Genomic DNA, 20,644 nt, shown 5'->3' on the forward strand with positions numbered 1-20,644 from the left:
CATTCACTACTTCTGAAGGAAGATTGTTCCAGTGACGAATGACTCGGTTTGAAAAGAAACTCCTTCCGATGTCTGTGTTACATCGACTCGACTGAATGGGTAAGCCGTTATTTCTAGTTCTTAGGTTGGTTTGCAGTTCAAAGAATTTGGAGTAATCGACGTTATTGAAGTTTTTCAGATACTTGAAGACTTGAATCATATCCCCTCGTAGGCGTCTTTTCTCCAATGTAAAGAGATTGAGTCGCTTGAGTCGTTCCTCGTGCGGTTGAGCCCTTAAGGTTGGAATAATTTTTGTGGCGCGTCGTTGAATCCTTTCCAATAAATCAATGTCCTTTCTGTAATTAGGAGACCAGAACTGTACTGCATACTCGAGGTGCGGTCTTACCATGGAATTAGACAAGGCTAGCATCACGTCTGGCGTTTTACACTCGAAGTTCCTCGCTATGAACCCGAGGAGGAGGAGGAGGAGTGAAAGGCTGATTTGAAAGTGGAAAAGAAAGGAAATGACATTGGAAGACTTAAAACGTTAGGTATAGAAAAGAGAAAGGATGGAAAGTAGATTGAGAAGGTGGGACGGGAGTAAGTAAGGATGAGAGAAATTACAGGTGAAAAAAAAAGTGGAAGAAGGAAAGTAAGGATGTGGAAGAAAGAATGTATGAAGGAAAAAAGGAATGAAGGAAAGGAATTATAGAGGAAAAAAGAATTAAGCGTGGAGGGATGGGTGAGCTGAAGGAAAAATGAGAGGAGGGGAGGAAGGGGATATTAAAAGAAAGAAGGAGATATACGATTAAAAGGAAGGAAAATAAGAATGAAGAACGGAATAAAAGTAGAAATGAAGGAAGGAAGAAAGAAAGAAGATAGGGAAGAAAAGGAAATGACGCCAAGAAGGAATGACGGAATAGGAGATAGGAAGGAGAAAAAAACGAAGGGAGAAAGGAACGAGGTAAATAGGGACAGGAGGTCAGGACGCCAAGTTAAAGAGGAAAGGTGAGGAGTGATGACAGGTAGGGAGAGAAGGGAGGGCCACAGGTGCAAGGTAGAGGTGGCTGACCAAGAGAAAAAGTGGAAAAAAAATGTCTGGGTTTCTATAGGCCTAATCTGGGTCAGTGTCCTCTGTAATTCACCATGGCCTGATCAGGCACTGGACTATAGATCGCCAGCCAATACCCTCCCGGAGGAAGCTTTGTAGTTCCTTAGCCAATCCATGGGTACTACTGGAACTTGACTCATCCCCATCCCCATAGAGAGGAGACCGTTACCGCTCTTTATAAACACTTTCGGTCTGAGCGAGGCTGGAACCTGTCTCATGGCAGGATCAAGCACCATGGGAACAGTGTGTGTGTGTGTGTGTGTGTGTGTGTGTGTGTGTGTGTGTGTGTGTGCGTGCACACACACACACACACACACACACACACACACACACACACACACACACACACACACACACACGTGAGTGTGTGTGTGTGTGTGTGTGTGTGTGTGTGTGTGTGTGTGTGTGTGTGTGTGTGTGTGTGTGTGTGTGTGTGTGTGTGTTGGTTGCTCTTACCCTCTTATAATGATATTATTATCGCCTGCCTCAGAGGAGGGCGATAATGTTTTCGTCGTGTTGTCCGTCAGTCTGTTTGTCTGTCTGTTTGTGTGCAAGTTATATCTCAAAAATGGACTGACAGTTTAGCCACCAAGAAAGTGACATGATGAGAACATTTTTTTGCGAATGTAGCAAATTAATAAACTTTTTTGTAAAATTCCGATAAAAACTGGTTGAGTGATGGCAAACAAAAGATAAAAGATAAAAGCTGAAGGAGTGATTGAGTCAGGGCCATCACCTGGAGGCCCCGCCCGGGCACTGAGGGCAAGCCAGGCGTGGGCGGCGGAGGGGTTCAGGGGGCGGTGCGGCTCCTGCCTTGAGTGCTTGGTTTCCTGCCTCCCCTTTACGATAACAACCGATAAAACCTGAATGCTGATCGCTGGCTGCTTATTGTTATCGTGACAGGCTGAGGGCGTAAATCTTCAAAATAAAGTTTGGCCTATATGGCGGGTGATACGTGCCTTTATTATTTTTAATTGCTACACTGATAAATTTGAACAAGAACTGGTTTATAAGAAGAAACATGTCGTGACCTCGTAAACCTCTTATATTTCGTTTTGTTCATTACAGGTGGAAAAAAAGAAGTCACAGGAAACACAGATTATTTCTTATGTGGTGCCTATAGCGCCGGTAGGTTAGCTTTTTTCTTTCTCACAGCAAGGGAGACGCTCAAGGGCAATAAAAAAAAGCCGCTAGACGCTGCTCCAATTAAGTGAAACAGAAGAAAAGGTCAAAAGAGAGGTCAGTTTCGGGAGAAGAGGTGTCTAGGCACTCTTCCTTTGCAAGAGGTCAAGTTTTAGGCAGGAGGAAATACACACAAAGGAAGGCTGTTCCAGAGTTTACTACCGGAAAGGATAAAAGAATGAAGTTGCTGGTTAACTCTTTCATAAGCGATCTGGACAGTATAGGGGTGAGCAAGAGTAGCAAGTCGAGTGTAGCGGGGCATGCAGTTAGCAAGGTCAGAAGAGCAGTCCGCATGAAAGTACCGGTAGAAGATAGAAAGAGATGCAACATTGTGGCGTAATTTAAGTCTGCACATACGAATTTTATTTTGAGGTGCTGTCGTGATACGACACATCGTATAAAACATGAATGCACCGCGTGAGACGACCAAATAAGCAATGATAACTGTACACGTTCCCCTCACACTACCCACGGCTCCCTACCCCGCTTTTTATCTCAAGTACTTGATTTCACTCACTGCGTTATCTCTGACTATCATATTCTCTTTCAGTGATGCAACAACGTTTAAATTATGTGAACTGTTAGTCTTAGTGGGTCAGATTTATGGATGAGCTTTTGTATGCTGAAGTGAGGATTCTTGTTTGTGCAGTTTGTAAAAAGACTGCACTGAATGGTAAATCTCAGTTGATTTAGAAAATCTGTGTTAAGAGGGTATAACTTGTGACTTTTAGAGCAATGGTATAGCTATTCTTTGCTGTATTTTTTTTTCCTTTTCTTGACACGTTACACACACACACACACACACACACACACACACACACACACACTAACACACACCCACACACACAAAAAACTAAAGGAGTAGATGAGCCACCCCTATTAGATTTACTGTCCACAAGACAAAAGAATGATTCTGAAACATAATTACGAGTGCTCCGTTTGGAAAGTGACCATGTATTACTAGTATTAAGCGTTGTTGTAGCTTATGACGTAATTAATGAGGAGGAAGATTTTAAGGACCTATTGAACTAAAAAAATGGGAATTACTAAGAACTTCGATACCATTCTAGAGATGTTAACTGGGAACAAGAAATGGCAGAGGCAGATGTGAACACGCACTACTTCTAGTTTGGTGAATCACAAGGCAGAAATATCAGCACATACCCCAACTTAGGGAGGAAGCAAAGAGGATAACAGAATATTTTAACTTCGGCGTTTGCAAACAAAATAAATGGACTAGATATGGACTACCATAGACTAGATATGAAAGGCCCAACAGTAAACGCACCTATGAGTGGTTTATACAGGCAATAAACAAATTACCAGGATCAGAAGAGATTCATAATAAGTTTGAAAAATTCATTATAGACAAAAGCAAGGACCAGCCGATACATTTTTTCAGTCATAAAAAGCAAGAGTAAGGTCAAAGATAAGATACAGACATTAATGGACCAAAAGTAAGAACCATGCTAAGTAGGAAGAAATTTATGGTCATCAATAGCAATTTGGTGGGTCTCGGCTGGAAGTCTTGAGGTGGATTGGCTTGGCCCGCGGTGTTATGGACTCGCTCAGCACGAGTATACGGCGTTGTCGATGCCTGTGTAGAAGGACAAAAATCCGGATCTTCAAATCCCTTGATTGAGGTCCCTGTCTTACTCTATGGCTGTGAGACATGGACACTACTAAATAGGGACTTGGAGAGGCGGACTGATGCCATTGGTAATAAGTGTCTACTCAGAATCATTGGATATCGCTAGATATGACTTTGTGTCAAACCGGCGACTACTCTGTGAGATTGATTATAACCTGCACACTCAGGATGGAAGGGGGCCTGCATGGAGACTTGTCTGGATGGACCCTCAGGCATGGCGTCGTAGGGTGGGCGAGGCGATGCGCCCCCAGCGTATGCCCTCACTGATTGCATGATTAATCGATATGTATGTCACTATCGGAATAGCAAGTTTACATGAACATGTTTGCTGGTGATGCTAAAATATATTGCCTCAAAAAAAATGAGGGTTCATTTAACCGCCCGGTAGTGGCCAAAGGCCAATGTGGCTTTACTGTATAAGCGATGCCAATAATTAACCAAACCCAAAAAATAAACGATGCAAATACTGATCATGCATAAACTGATATATATATATATGATATAATGGTTTTTATGAGTGATGATTCTGTCTCATTATTTTGCTCAGAGGGGCCTTTAACTTAACCTAACCTAACCTAACCTAACCTAACCTAAGAAACATGACCCCCGCAGCTACCGGGTTAAGGAATACCAAAAATATATTACAAAACTATTTGAATGGATGAAATTCGCTGCGGAATATTCAAATTCGCTGCAGAAATATGCCATGTAATAAAATTTGGGAAGCTTTCAAAGTGCTTGGCTGGAAATATAAACTAGGTAATAACAGTTTGCAGGTGGCATTATTTCGACAAGGAGAAAGATTTAGGAGTAATTATCAACAACAATAACAAGAGGACTATAAAAATGAAAAAAATAAGGAACATGTACAACATGTTGGAGAATATGATAATAGCCTTTGCATACATGGTAAGAAAAATAATCATGTCTAGGGGAGGCGGTGGCTGAGTGGTCAGCGTGCAGGCGTGGTGAGTCCGAGGACCTAGGTTCGAGTCCTTCCGATTCACGCTGACAATTTTAAACCATCGCCAAGTGGCGGAAGATTGCCCACATGCTACCCCTTTCAAGTGGAGCACCGGGGGGCAGCATGGCCCAAGCAAGAGTCATATACCACGGAGGGCACTAAAAATGAAATTCGCTTGCGCCACTAACGGGCTGGGATCGTCCAAGAGGCCCTTCAAGAAAGCCTACCAGCGCTTTAGGCAGCACCTAAAAATATTCATAGGCCCAACACTGGAATATGCAGCAGTTGTAGGGAACCCACACAATGAAAAAAGATAAAAAAATGTTAAGAGGATTGAAAAGATACAAAGATGAGGCACATGATGGGCCTGAGGAATTTCAGTGACGGAAAGAAATGAACAGCTAAAACTAATAACACTAACTCAGTGGTTGCCAAAGTGGGCGGTAGAAAGATATGGAGAGGCGGTGAGGAGAAAGGGGGCTGTATGGGGACGGCAGGGGAGCATTATGAATAATTAATTAATAACTTTTGTTTTTACAAAATCTGAATGACAAAATCTATGCCACAAATACTGAGACTAAGCAAAGGAACACATTGGTAACTTTTATTTGTAAAATACATGTCAGAGTTTAATCTTGTTTTCACTTTGCAGCATACCAGATATCGAGAAGAAAGAGGTGTGTGTTCGCATGTATGTGTGTGTGTGAGAGGTGGGAGGGGGGGTGGGGGGGGGGAAATAAAGAGGCGATATGATCGTGCTATATAAACGCATAGAAGAAAAACAAAAGATGATGAACAATAATGAAAACACCTACAGGTCAATTATATAAATATCGGAACAGCATATATATATATATATATATATATATATACTGTATATATATATATATATATATATATATATATATATATATATATATATATATATATATATATATATATATATATATATATATATATATATATATATATATATATATATATATATATATATATATATATATATATATATATATATATATATATATATATATATATATATATATATATATATATATATATATATATATATATATATATATATATATATATATATATATATATATATATATATATATATATATATATATATATATATATATATATATATATATATATATATATATATATATATATATATATATATATATATATATATATATCATTCCATGAATTGTCTTCTGCAGTTATATATATATATATATATATATATATATATATATATATATATATATATATATATATATATATATATATATATATATATATATATATATATATATATATATATATATATATATATATATATATATATATATATATATATATATATATATATATATATATATATATATATATATATATATATATATATATATATATATATATATATATATATATATATATATATATATATATATATATATATATATATATATATATATATATATATATATATATATATATATATATATATATATATATATATATATATATATATATATATATATATATATATATATATATATATATATATATATATATATATATATATATATATATATATATATATATATATATATATATATATATATATATATATATATATATATATATATATATATATATATATATATATATATATATATATATTCTGGGTCATTCCATGAATTGTCTTCTGCAGTTATTAATACACACGCACAGTATGACACGAAGCGAATGGACAGTTGCTGGCATTACTTTGCGTTTTATTGATTAAGAAACGATCAAATAATAAGGTTTCACATTAAACACCTTTTATTCACTATTGTGGCTTCTTATCATAAGCATGGGCACTGAAATATATAGTAAAATTGCTCAGTGACGATGATGAATGAAGAATGCCTTCATAGGTAGGGTTGCCATAATTATCTGAACTATCAAAATTCCGGACGCCTCTACGAACACTCTACCATAGCCTAATATTTGGCAGCGCTGCGATTAGCCTACCCGCCCGACCACCACCTCCATTTCAAAGCCATATTTTCTTATTTCCCCACCTTCCTCGATTATTCTATGGCACTTATAAGCTGTGGACACGTTCCACTGATCACCTCCAAGCATTAGAAGTCTACATGAAGCTTTTGTCATCGTTATATTGACCAAGAAAGTCAATGATGTTTGCGATCGGAGGCAAAGAGTGAGGAGCTTGGAGTTACAAAACACGACTATTCTGAAGCTATTTATTCTTATTTTTCCATCTCCCACTATTCCTCGGTAGTTATAGGCTGTGGGCATCTTCCCTTTATCACTATCATGCATTAGAAGTCCACGGAAAGCTTTTGTTATCGTTATGTTGACCACGAAAGGCAAAGAATGAGTCAGGGGTGAATAAGAGGTATGGTGCGCGGGCGATGACGTCATCATCATACGAGAGTATAAATTAAATCAATTACGTCATCCTAGTTTAGGATATCGACTAATTATGCATGTCCTATATATTGCGCATATGTTAGATTTAGTGTTGTCAACAATGATCATGAAAAGATAATTTTACTTTCTGTTTGAGTAATATGTCGATAATTGGACTTCATTTGACTCTTTCCTTGCTGAACGAAAACACTTTGTGTCAAAATATTTCGACAAGTCTTCGTAAGACATCATTGAATATTTCTTTTCTATTTTTTTTCTAGCTTCTAAAATATATTTAGTTAAGTGATGATGAAAATGCAGGAAAATAATGGTACTCTTGAAAATATATAACGATACTTGGGTGATCGAAAATAAACGTACACGGCGACATCACTTCATATCGCGACTGTACATGCTAATACAAGATGGCTCGAAGTAGTAGATAGATAAAAGTGATATATGAGGAGTTTACGGACTTGATTTAAGGGCATATTTGACAAACTAGCAATCAAAGGGCGTGCCATTGAAAAAAAAAATTAACGGAGGAAGTGGCACAGATTTGTGGTCCTCACTAGATCGTGTGGCAAAGCAGATGGGAGTACACTACAGCCACGACCAAGTTGGGGGAGACCATGACCATGCATCCCTGGTTATGCTCCCACATCAGGGGTCTCAGGAAGGAGTCTGTTCTGACCCACCTTAGGACTGGTCACACTCGCTGCATGGTCTCCCGATGGCCAGTAACATTCAGCCATCCTATGATGCCTGTTTGACTCCTCTGACTGTTCGGCACGTGTGGGTCGAGTGCCCATGTCCGGGGGACCTGCGGGATTAGTACCTCAACCAGTGTCTTGGTGGAGATGGGAGTTTCTCTCTCCCCTGGTGCTGGGGGAGAAGACTCTCTCCCCGGGACATGACGCCATCAGGTTCCTGCACGAGATTCGAGTCCTCCATTTTCTAAAGGATCGTTTTTTTAATGGTTAGTCTAACCCAGTATTGCCCACTTTATAACTCTTACCATATTTCATCAATTGTATTTGGGAACACTTACTTCCATACGCTATTTATGTAACCAGCCATTATGAACAGCTTCCTCGGAGCCATATGACTATGGTAGCTGTGGCGCCATGATGGAATACGTACCCCGATCAATGAATCAGTCGCCTCACCTCGCGTTGCAACACCACACCTCACCTCACCTGCCTACATGATTGCCTGCTGTCATGTGGAGACTAATTCATACATACATACATACATACATGCATAAGATCATAAGAACGTAAGGAGTCTGCAAGTGGCCGGTTGTCCTATACAAGGATTCTTCCATATATTCATATACATCCATAACACTGGAACGAAATTGTTTGAATAATGCTGACGTTACTTTTGACGTGTGTGTGTGTGTGTGTGTGTGTGTGTGTGTGTGTGTGTGTGTGTTCCCCTCCCCCCTCCCCCCATCCCGTCCGCCGAACCACCTGTCCGACCCCCCTTCCCCCTCGCCATTTACAAAGCCTTAAACTACAAATAACGTGTGTCTTTATCTCCTTGGATGTCATTTGTGATGCAGGTGATGGCTCAGGGGATGACTTGGGTAATGACGCCCCTGATAAGTAGTAACCCTCACCCAGGACCCTCGCAGCGGACATAACTCGTAGGGTGCGCCGGGAGGCATTAACCTTTTTGTCGTTGTGTTATGTCCTCGGCGAGACCTAATTGAGGGAGTGTTGTATAGTTTTATTTTCGCTTTGCGTGGATCTTGAAAGTTTGATATTTGAGGGGCGTTTTATTTGTTATTTCTTCTACTTCTACTTTCGGAGCGGTGTGTGGCATTACTAATTTATAAGTGCCTTTTTATTTTATTAATTTACTGTATTAATTTGCTGATTTTTTTTTTTTTTGTATTGTTTGCTGTGTAATCCCTGACTTGGCATGTCCCAGGTTGCTTTAAAGGAAAAAACAACAACAAAGAATATAAGAAAACAAAAAGGAAGATGTTAAATACTAGGCTATTTCCCTTTCTCGTTTACATACGAAGGAAAAAATGGAACAGCAGCAGCACCAGGAGAATAATCTGTCAATCAGTTTTGATATACGCTGAGGCAACATAAAAAAAAATGTCTATCGCTGTTATCAAAGGGGAACACACTCACAGCCATTTCCGTATCTTTTTATCTGTTAGTTGATCGCTTTGGAGAGGACGGAGAGCCCTCGGGTCCCACTTGCGCTCGTGGGGTTTAGTTTAGTCAGCCGGCTGCCCTCGCCCGCGTTGTGCTCCCTCTGTCACACTGGCCGGGAAATGAAAGTACAGAGAGATGCATAGAAGTGAAGGTGTAGAGAGGTGAAGGTGTATAGAAGTGACAATATAGAGATGAGGGTGTTCAGAGCTTGATGGAGGTGTATATAGATAAAGTGTAGGGAGGTGAAGAAGCAGAGAGATGGTAAAGAGAAGTGAAAATGTAGAGAGGTGAACGTGTAGAGTGCAGGAAGATGCAGTAGACATATGAATGTGTAGAGAAGAATAACAAATAGGACAATAGGATGACTTCTCTTTGATTACAGGTGTTCCAATAATATAATTACTGAATGACGTAGGAGCGGGGGAGCGTTGCCTACATTACAGTGAATGACCTGTTCAACCTGCATGTCTTGTGTGTCTGGATGGTTAACAAGTGGAGGGAGTGCTACTTTAAATAATGGAATAGTAGTGTCATCAACGTGGACTACTATAACTGCTGCAAAGACAAATCAGTGCTTCGTGCTTACCCAGTGCTATTGAAATATACTTGTTATACCATCAAGACAAGGAAACTCATACTGGTTACTTGGTGCTCATGAGGAAATAAATAACAACTCTGTGCCTGGCGTCCCTAAGATCGATGTTGTGCTGCTTACTAACGCGCTTGGTGAAGTGTTGCTCTGTGGAAGTGCCGAGAAAATATATGAGTGTCGCTACTCTGAGGTGAATCCATCAGTATAAGTAACCCAACACTAAGGCCACCGCGCGTTACCCACACTGCTTTAGTCACACGTAATGAGAAAATAGATCAGTGTCGCTACTCTGAAGTGAATCCATCAGTATAATTAACCCAACACCAAGGCCACCGCGCGTTATCCACACTGCTATTAGTAACACGTAATCCGTCTGCTTGGAGTGGTGGGACCTCGGAGGGAGTCCTTGCCTCACTGACCACCTGACTGCATGCATGGCCATCTGACTGACTGCATGCCCACCTGACTGATTTATGACCTGACTGACTGCCCAACCTACTGAACATGTGATCACCTGAGTGACTGAGTGACCACTTGATTGGTTAACCATCTGACTGACTCTGTGATCACGTGACTTTACTATTAGGTCAGTTGAGTGATCAGCCACCCGCCTCTCTGACTGACTTTTAATTCTTCCCCGTCTCTCTCCTCTCCCACCACTAACACCGCACAACCACCACCACCGCCCAAACCTACCACCAACATGTCCTGGCTACGACATGTTCATAATAGTAAGTGTGTGTGTGTGTGTGTGTGTGTGTGTGTGTGTGTGTGTGTGTGTGTGTGTAAACTTTGTTGGTTGAATTCATATTAGGACCACTCCACCTATCAACTCAACACAATCTTCCAAACACCTATCCCCTATTCTTCGACAACACTCAGCTATGACCATCTTCAACACTAAACATCCTCGGTCTATATTTAACTCAAAATCTCAACTGGAAACTTCACTTCTCCTCTCTCGCTAAATCAGCTTCCTCGAGGTCGGGCGTTCTGTATCGTCTCCGCCAGTTCTTCTCCCCCGCGCAGTTGCTATCCATATTCAGGGGCCTTGTCCGCCCTCATATGGAGTATGCATCTCACGTGTGAGGGGGCTCCACTCACACAGCTTCTCTAGACAGAGTGGAGTCTAAGGCTCTTCGTTTCATCAGCTCTCCTCCTCCTACTGATAGTCTTCTACCTCTTAAATTCCGTCGCGATGTTGCCCTCTTTCTATCTTCTATCGATATTTCCACGCTGACTGCTCTTCTGAACTTGCTAACTGCATGCCTCCACCCCTCCAGCGGCCCCGCTGCACACTACTTTCTACTCATGTTCATCCCTATACTGTCCAAACCCCTTATGCAATAGTTAACCAGCATCTTCACTCTTTCATCCCTCACGCTGGTAAACTCTGGAACAATCTTCCTTCATCTGTATTTCCTCCTGCCTACGACTTGAACTCTTTCAAGAGAAGGGTATCAGGACACCTCTCCTTCCGAAATTGACCTCTCTTTCGACCACCTCTTATGATTCTTTTTTAGGAGCAGCGAGTAGCGGGCTTTTTTTATTATTGTTTCCTTTTTTGTGTGTGCCCTTCAGCTGCCTCCTTTGTTGTAAAAAAAAAAAAAAAATACTCTTTTCATCCTCTTCCTCCCCCCTCCTCCTCTTCCTTCTCCTCCTCCTTCACCTCCTCCTCCTCTTTTTCCTCTTCTTCAATATCATCATCATCATCATCATCATCGTCATCACGCCTGTCCTCACCCATCCTCCGCATACTTCTCGGGACATCGCCACACATATCCTCGTCCACGCCTTGGCCGCGGAAGTCGCAGGTTCAGAATAATGGAGGAATAACACGCAGCATAGCAAGCAATACGCAGCAGCCTTCAACGGCGACCTTGGCACACGTGGGATTAGGCACCCTCGTAATTCACAGGCATACAAGTTCACAGCAAGTCTCTGCGTCCGTTTACCGTGCTCCATTGGGTTGTGTCAACGGATGCGTATCGTGTCAATGCTAGGCTAGGTTAGGTTGTCTGCCTCCTACCTTCAACGGATGCGTATCGTGTCAATGCTAGGCTAGGTTAGGTTGTCTGCCTCCTACCTTCAACGGATGCGTATCGTGTCAATGCTAGGCTAGGTTAGGTTGTCTGCCTCCTACCTTCAACGGATGTGTGTCGTGTCAATGCTAGGCTGGGTTGTCTGCCTCCTCCCTACAACGGATGTGTGTCGTGTCAATGCTAGGCTGGGTTGTCTGCCTCCTCCCTACAACGGATGTGTGTCGTGTCAATGCTAGGCTGGGTTGTCTGCCTGCTACCTACAACGGATGTGTGTCGTGTCAAGGTTAGGTTAGGTTGTCTGCCTCCTACCTACAACGGATGTGTGTCGTGTCAATGCTAGGCTGGGTTGTCTGCCTGCTACCTACAACGGATGTGTGTCGTGTCAATGCTAGGCTGGGTTGTCTGCCTCCTACCTACAACGGATGTGTGTCGTGTCAATGCTAGGCTGGGTTGTCTGCCTCCTACCTACAACGGATGTGTGTCGTGTCAATGCTAGGCTGGGTTGTCTGCCTCCTACCTACAACGGATGTGTGTCGTGTCAATGCTAGGCTGGGTTGTCTGCCTCCTACCTACAACGGATGTGTGTCGTGTCAATGCTAGGCTAGGTTGTCTGCCTCCTACCTACAACGGATGTGTGTCGTGTCAATGCTAGGTTAGGTTGTCTGCCTCCTACCTACAACGGATGTGTGTCGTGTCAATGCTAGGTTAGGTTGTCTGCCTCCTACCTACAACGGATGTGTGTCGTGTCAATGCTAGGCTGGGTTGTCTGCCTCCTACCTACAACGGATGTGTGTCGTGTCAATGCTAGGTTAGGTTGTCTGCCTCCTACCTACAACGGATGTGTGTCGTGTCAATGCTAGGCTAGGTTGTCTGCCTCCTACCTACAACGGATGTGTGTCGTGTCAATGCTAGGCTGGGTTGTCTGCCTCCTACCTACAACGGATGTGTGTCGTGTCAATGCTTGGCTAGGTTGTCTGCCTCCTACCTTCAACGGATGTGTGTCGTGTCAGTGCTAGGCTAGGTTAGGTTGTCTGCCTCCTACCTACAACGGATGTGTGTCGTGTCAATGCTTGGCTAGGTTGTCTGCCTCCTACCTTCAACGGATGTGTGTCGTGTCAATGCTAGGTTAGGTTGTCTGGCTCCTACCTTCAACGGATGTGTGTCGTGTCAATGCTAGGTTAGGTTGTCTGCCTCCTACCTTCAACGGATGTGTGTCGTGTCAGTGCTAGGTTAGGTTAGGTTGTCTGCCTCCTACCTACCAACGGTTTAACCTGGTAGCTGCAGGGATCATGTTTTTAAAGGCCCCTCTAAGCGAGAAAAATGAGAAAAAAACCACTCACGCAAACCATTTCAAAATATATTTCAACGCATTTGTGATCAGTTTATGCATCATCTATTTTGGGGGTTTATATCTTGGCAAAAATGTGGCCCGTCGCTGGTACACGGTAAAGCCGCAAATTTGGCCCGTCGCTGCTACCGGGTTAAGGATAATAGAGAATGGATGACGCTGATGGGACTTTGCTTTTAGACGCATTAGCGTTTCATATATTTCCGACTTTCCTAATGTAAGAACTAGCCCTTCATGAGATAATAATTATGATAAAACTGATAAACATAGATAAGTTTGAACATCAGTAATGGTAAATAAGGAAGGTATCTCTGTTTGTCATTGTTATGTCTTCGTTTGAGTAATGCCATATGAAAATCACAAACACGAAAATAATTTGATAGTGAAAAGGATTACTCTATCAATCTTTTTCAAGTTATCCTCTTAAGAACAGCATGAATCGAATGAGCAAAGACCCGAAAAACAGGTGCTGGAATGTTAATGATACGATAATTGACAAGGCTATATCATTAGAAAATGTAACTGCGTGGAATGTGGAAAATTAACCATGTGAGAACGTTGTGAAAGGACGCTACTACTGCATTTTTGACTTCGATATGAAAGCAACAACTGAACAAAGACGTAAGGAGAGACAGGAACCTTGTATAATTGTCGTGAGATTGATAAACAGGTGATGGAGTGTAAACAGAGAGCGAAAAAAATATTAAGGGGATAATAATATCAATGATAATATAATAGTAAGAACAATAATAATAATAATAATAATAATAATAATAATAATAATAATAATAATAATAAATACCACTACCGGTACTACTGCTACTATTACTACTAATGGTCCTAGGCTAACTTTATTTAAAATGTCGCATTTTAGATGGTATATAAAGGTGGGTGCATACGCTATGGCTGCGCGTGGCTGCGGTGATCAATCCCGAACCGTTGGTCCTTTGAGCCTGTGGTAGTCATGAACCCATTACCCTGGGACACGGGCCAGTGTGAAGTCCAGGATTGCCACATCATTCCCAGGTTTCCTCGGGTGCTCATATATCGACCAGCCTGAAAGGGAGGATGAACAGCTGGGTGAAGTGCACGCCGACAGCCCGGGCCGGGATTCGAACTCGAGCCCGCGGAGTCGTATCCAGGCACGCTGACCACTGCTCCACGGAGGCGTGTGGACTCCCTGGAAGAAAAAAAAAAAAAAAAAAAAAATCGCCTCGCGTTTCGACGACCGAAGTTTGAACCGCAATCGGGTTGTTGGGAATAATAGCTCCGAAAAGCTGCCCCCCCCTCCCCCCGGGGGCAAATAAATAAAATAATGTAAAACTTATGCATGATGAAGACACTTAGTTTTAATGATTTGCTCATGACCCTAAGTTTATATTTTTTTAATGAAAAACCTGCGAGCTAATTATTACTATATATAAACACTTTACTAAATGCGCCTCCGTAGAGCAGTGGTTAGCGGGCCTAACTACGAATACGCGGACCCGGCCCGAGCAGTCGGCGTGCAGTTCACCTAGCTCTTGACCCTCCCTTTCGGACTGGTCGATAAATGGGTACCTGGGGAAACATAGGGAAGGTAAACTGTGGTAGTTATTATGAGAGAATGACCAAATTCCAGAATGAAATTTATATTCATGAGGTGCAGGTTATCACATTTACTGACATACAAGGGATGCAGGTTATCTCATTTATCACATTTACAGACATACAAGGGATGCAGGTTATCTCATTTATCACATATACAGACATACAAGGGATGCAGGTTATCTCATTTATCACATATACAGACATACAAGGGATGCAGGTTATCTCATTTATCACATTTACCGACATACAAGGGATGCAGGTTATCTCATTTATCACATTTACCGACATACAAGGGATGCAGGTTATCTCATTTATCACATTTACTGACATACAAGGGATGCAGGTTATCTCATTTATCACATTTACAGACATACAAGGGGTTCAGGTTATCTCATTTACATGGGGTGCAGGAACAAACTTTCATATGTAATGCATTCTTCAAATTCACAATATATACGTCATCATTTACTTCTTTAAGAATATAGATAAACTTGGGTGGAACAGATCACAAAAGGCAGTCGACAAAAGACACGGTACCTTGCCGAAATTAATCCACCCTGTGTATGTAAACAAAGTCCGCGCATGCGCAGATCAGGATTGGATGGTTTACAACACGTGATGAGAGGTGTCGCCCCGCCGCAGGTAATGAGCTCCTCCCAGCACAGGCTCAAAGGGTCACTGGGACGAAAATGAGCACCGAAGCCATGCACAGCTATACCGTATGCACTCAACTTTGCCCTTACCTATAAAACGAAGTCACTTATTTTCGGTGTGAGAAACATGGAAAATATATTATTTCCAATTAATATGGCAGCAATATCGGCCCAATATTGTGCTTGGAACGTATTACTCGTTGTACGAGAAATTGATATATAATCCGAGAAAAGTCTTAGAGGCTATCTATATTCAGCAATTGTGGTTATTACTTTATAGAGTTTACTTTTCTTGGCTGACTGCATTTGCTCCCATTATGAAGTAGGTAGATCTCCCATGCAGTTCTTACAAAGATCTGCAATGAAAGATAGACAATCACACTTTTTTACACTAAGTCATGCGGTCATCCATTACTCGGGCCGACGATCCACAAGAGCTGTGACGTCATGGTGATGGGTGGCGCACGGGGGCGGCGTCCTGCCCTCACGTGAGGCCTGCCTCCCCCCCCCCAGCCGGTCTCTTACATAAGGCAGTATTCAACATGTTTGCATAACCATGTGCGTCGTGTGCCAAAAGCCTCACTAAGGTGCTTATATAATCGTTGTTTTTGTTGGCTTATTTGTTTATTTTCTCCCAGCGCTTCCTTTTGCACCCTGCCCTGCATGCGTTGCTTGTTGACTCGCCTTCACTCCCATGTTTTCCTTAACGACGACTTTTTTCTTGTATATATATTTTTTTTTGTCATATTTGTATGTGAATGGCAAGGCTGAGCTTCCGTGCGTGTCATTGCTCCTTGCTTGAGAACTCTGCCTCGAGGAAGGTGATAATGTTTTCGTTGTCGTCCCTCTCTCTGTCTGTCTGCATTACCAATACATATATAAAACCCCAGACTTAGTATCCTCACGTATCTCAAACCGTGAGAAAAATTCGATATAAACTGACTGAATGATGGAAAATAACTGATAAAATCTGACGGAATGAATGACTTACGGCGGCCACTTGGAAAAACCCGCCTGTGCTGTGAGGGCAGGCCACGAGTGCTTCTATTAATTCCGCGGTGCTTCGCGGGGTGCCCGTCCCCGCTCCGATAAAACCCGATGAGTCACTGAATGAATGGTAGCCATCTTCAAAATCAAATTTTGACAGGCGATAAGTATTCTTTAGAAAACGCTGTTCACTTAGTTTGTGTACAGCTGTACGTTATAATGTTCTCAAGAAGGTGACACGAGTAACTGTCTTGATAGACTAATAATGTGCAGCTTCCTCGAATAATTGCCAAACTGACAATACATGAGACTCCACCAACGTACGCCAGCTCAGGTGAGGGGCATGCATGGAGCGTCTCAATGCCAGCGCCACCTGCTGATCGGTCTGGTGGCGGGGAGCCCCACAGCCTGCCAGCGTCATTACGACCATTGAATAACTGAAGAGAAAACAAGATGGCTGCCACGACACCCTAGACACGCATGAAACATTTAAAAAATTCAGACTTGAATGAATGTCAATAATGAATAAAAAAAGGAGAGATTATACTAGCATAAAGAAATACGTAGACAGGACAACAATATCATTAACATAAGTTTCTCTTTTTCGGTTATATGACCTTCCAAACCGTGAAGTCTGTGTAAATACCAACAAGACTAATTTTAAATGTTGTAAAGGTGGCGTCACACTGGACCAAATCTGGCGAGCACGAGCTTTTGCTGGCAGCTTTTGCTGGAGGGATGGCTTGCTCCCGAGCTTTTGCTCCTGCGTTTAACTCGCCGCTTGGACGGGGAGCAGCTCGGCGAGCCGCAAGCAGGCAGTCAAATGAGCTCTTTGGTGCACCGATATGTGAATAATATATATTACCTAGTGCACTGAATCCGTATACCCATGATATTAGAAAACTTATTCACATACTCCTTTTATGTTTGACGGTGTTTGTAATATATCATAATGTTGAGAAAAGTAGTGTTGGATTTTATTTTGATTTCCAAGACCATGACCAAGACCGCCCAGGCCAGCTGATATAAACACTCGCCACCTCTCCTCGTTCAAAAGTTCACTTGTCCTCCTTCATTGTACACTTTTTGATAGCAAGAGTCAGGGACCATCCCGAGTTATGGGACCACAGCCATCCAGATTTCTGTAAGTCTACGCTGAAGAAAGTTATGATGTTATGATGTTATACACATCGTGGGTCTCCCTCCCTTCTCTTTCAGCCATGACCGAACCCAGACTCGTCTTTTCTTCTTCTGAGCTCGTTGAATAACAGCAAGTAATGCCGTCACAGCTGCACACTTAGCCGTAATGCGAAGCGTAGGTGTAATAGGCGCCATGGTTGAGGCTTTGTTTACAATGTTGCTCGTCGCTCGCCCCTCGTCAATGTGACGACAACAGTGACTTGCTCGCGAGCAAAAGCTGCCAGCAAGAGCTCGTGCTCGCCAGATTTGGGTCCAGTGTGACTCCAGCTTAATCTCTCTCTCTCTCTCTCTCTCTCTCTCTCTCTCTCTCTCTCTCTCTCTCTCTCCTAAAAATAACCGGCCACGTCTCTCAGCCATGCCCATCCATTTCTCTTCCCCATGCCTTGCATCGTGTTGTACCGAATGAATACACAACTAAGACCGTTTGGCCCGGGGCGTGGTGGTCTGCTAGGTGTACTGTCAGGTCTTGGAAGTGCTGAGCCAGGACGAGGCGGATCGAACCGCAGTACATGTCGCGGCGTGACGTCAGGAAGGGTATTCAGTCTTAACTTTCTCTCTCTCTCTCTCTGTAAACCCCGAGCCACAACACCAGTAGCTTCCCAAAAACACCGTCCCATGTGCACCATGTGTATGCCTCGGGGCAGTGGTCAGCGTGCCTGGCTGCGACTCTGTGGGCCCGGATTCGAATCACGGCTCGAGCCAAGGATTCTAGACTCGATCGGCGATCCAATGTTAGAGCGTGGATGCTGCTGGTGGCGCCATCTCTCGGACTTAAGAAAAACTAAACGAAAACGTAATTTTGCAGGGGTAACTAAGTATTATTTGAAATTTTATATATATATATATATATATATATATATATATATATATATATATATATATATATATATATATATATATATATATATATACCGTTCGAAAATAGGCACAGCAGCCATTTACAGTTGTAGCGTATGCACCCAACTTTACCTTTATATAAACATGGGTAAAAAAGAACTGTCAAGAGGAGGATTATCTGTCTTGTCAATTAATCTTTGTTTCTTGAATCGAATGAATGAAGGAACACAAAGTAAGACTGAAGTCATTTTTTTCTAATGCAGCAGGAAAGAACATACAACGTTCCTAAAATAATCTCTTTTCATGTCAATTGGTTGACTAAAAGAGTTGCAAATGGAAATAAAAAGTATAGCTGATATAAAAGTGTGAAACTGGAGAACGTGACGTAATAACTTATGGAAAAAGGTACAAATTGGAGGAAATGGGACTGGGGCTGCATAATTCGCTAAGTTTCCAATAACAGTGTGTATTTTTTTATAGTTTTGTTTTGGCTTTCATATATATTTTACACCACCTCGAAAATCACGTTATATTGTTATCTATTCATTTGTCTATCTTGTTATATTGTATCTGCTAACATGATAGAGGAGCAGAAGCAACAGCAGGACAGAGTACCCCAATTTTTTTCGTTGGATAGTTAATGATCTACTTATCTGTTTATTTATCCTTTTTTTTTTTTTAAGTTTCCGCCCATGTCGCCGGTAGGGTTTCTTGATAGGGGCCTGATGGTCGGCCCCACCCCATTGTGGCGCAGGCAAGTGTTTATAGTGGCGCCATTTTGCATTGGCTCATGCTGCCCCCCTACTTTGATCCTTGAATCTAGAGTCCGGGTTGATAGGTGGTCTTTTGGAAAGGATGTGGGTAGTCTTAGGCCACTCGGCGGAGACTGAATAATCCTAGCTTGTGGCACCGGGCTGGGCGCGAACCCGCGTTATCTTGGAAGCGGCGCCGTCACGCTATCCACTCGTTTTTAAGCATCCACTGAGTTTGCAGGCATAGCGAAAAGACAGAAGCCAGACAATTCGATCTCTTGTTACTACAATTTTTGAAGGTCACGGAGAATATAAGACAGGTTTTCATCAGTGTTCTTTTGTTTGTGGCACAGAAACCTTGCAAATCTACCGTTAGGGTCATGAGACCACCCATAATAATCCCTATAATTTCTACTAGAGCCTTTCTCACTAAATGTACGAAGTTGTCTAAACATTTGAGAATAAGGACCCAGAGCAAGTTACAGTACCGTTAAGAAGATTTTGATTTCATTGTAAAGGCATGTGTTTATTTACTTATGTGATTATTTACGTATTCACGGTATTTGCAGGCATAGCGTAAGTACAAAAGCCAGAGGAGGATACAGTACCGTTAAGAACACATTGAATCTATTGTACAGGCATGTGTTTATTTACTTATGTGATTATTTATGCATTCACCGTATTTTCAAGCATAGCGAGATAAAGTACCGTCCTGTAGATATATTGTGGATGTCTATATTTATTTACTTATGTGATTATTTATGCATCCACTGTCTTTGCAGGCTTAGTGGAAGGAGAGAGGCCCGAGCAAGACACAGTAAGACCTGTCGAGAAAGTGCAGGAGTACGTCAGTTACATCAAGTTCACCCCGCCGCAGATCGTTCTCTCACTCAGGAACTCGACAGACAACGGCGGTGAGTACAGACTTTGAGGGGCCACTCCTGTGTTTGACCGCTGGGGTGACTTTATTATGCATCTCTCTCTCTCTCTCTCTCTCTCTCTCTCTCTCTCTCTCTCTCTCTCTCTCTCTCTCTCTCTCTCTCTATCGTATCTGAGAGGGTAAGTATTAATATCGTGCTCTTTATCGCCTTTTCTTCATTTTGGTGTCTGTCTCGTATCACTGGATGGATTAGTTGATTTTTTTTTATT

The sequence above is a fragment of the Eriocheir sinensis genome, chromosome 52 (genome assembly GCF_024679095.1).
Source record: "Eriocheir sinensis breed Jianghai 21 chromosome 52, ASM2467909v1, whole genome shotgun sequence".
NCBI lineage: Eukaryota > Metazoa > Arthropoda > Malacostraca > Decapoda > Varunidae > Eriocheir > Eriocheir sinensis.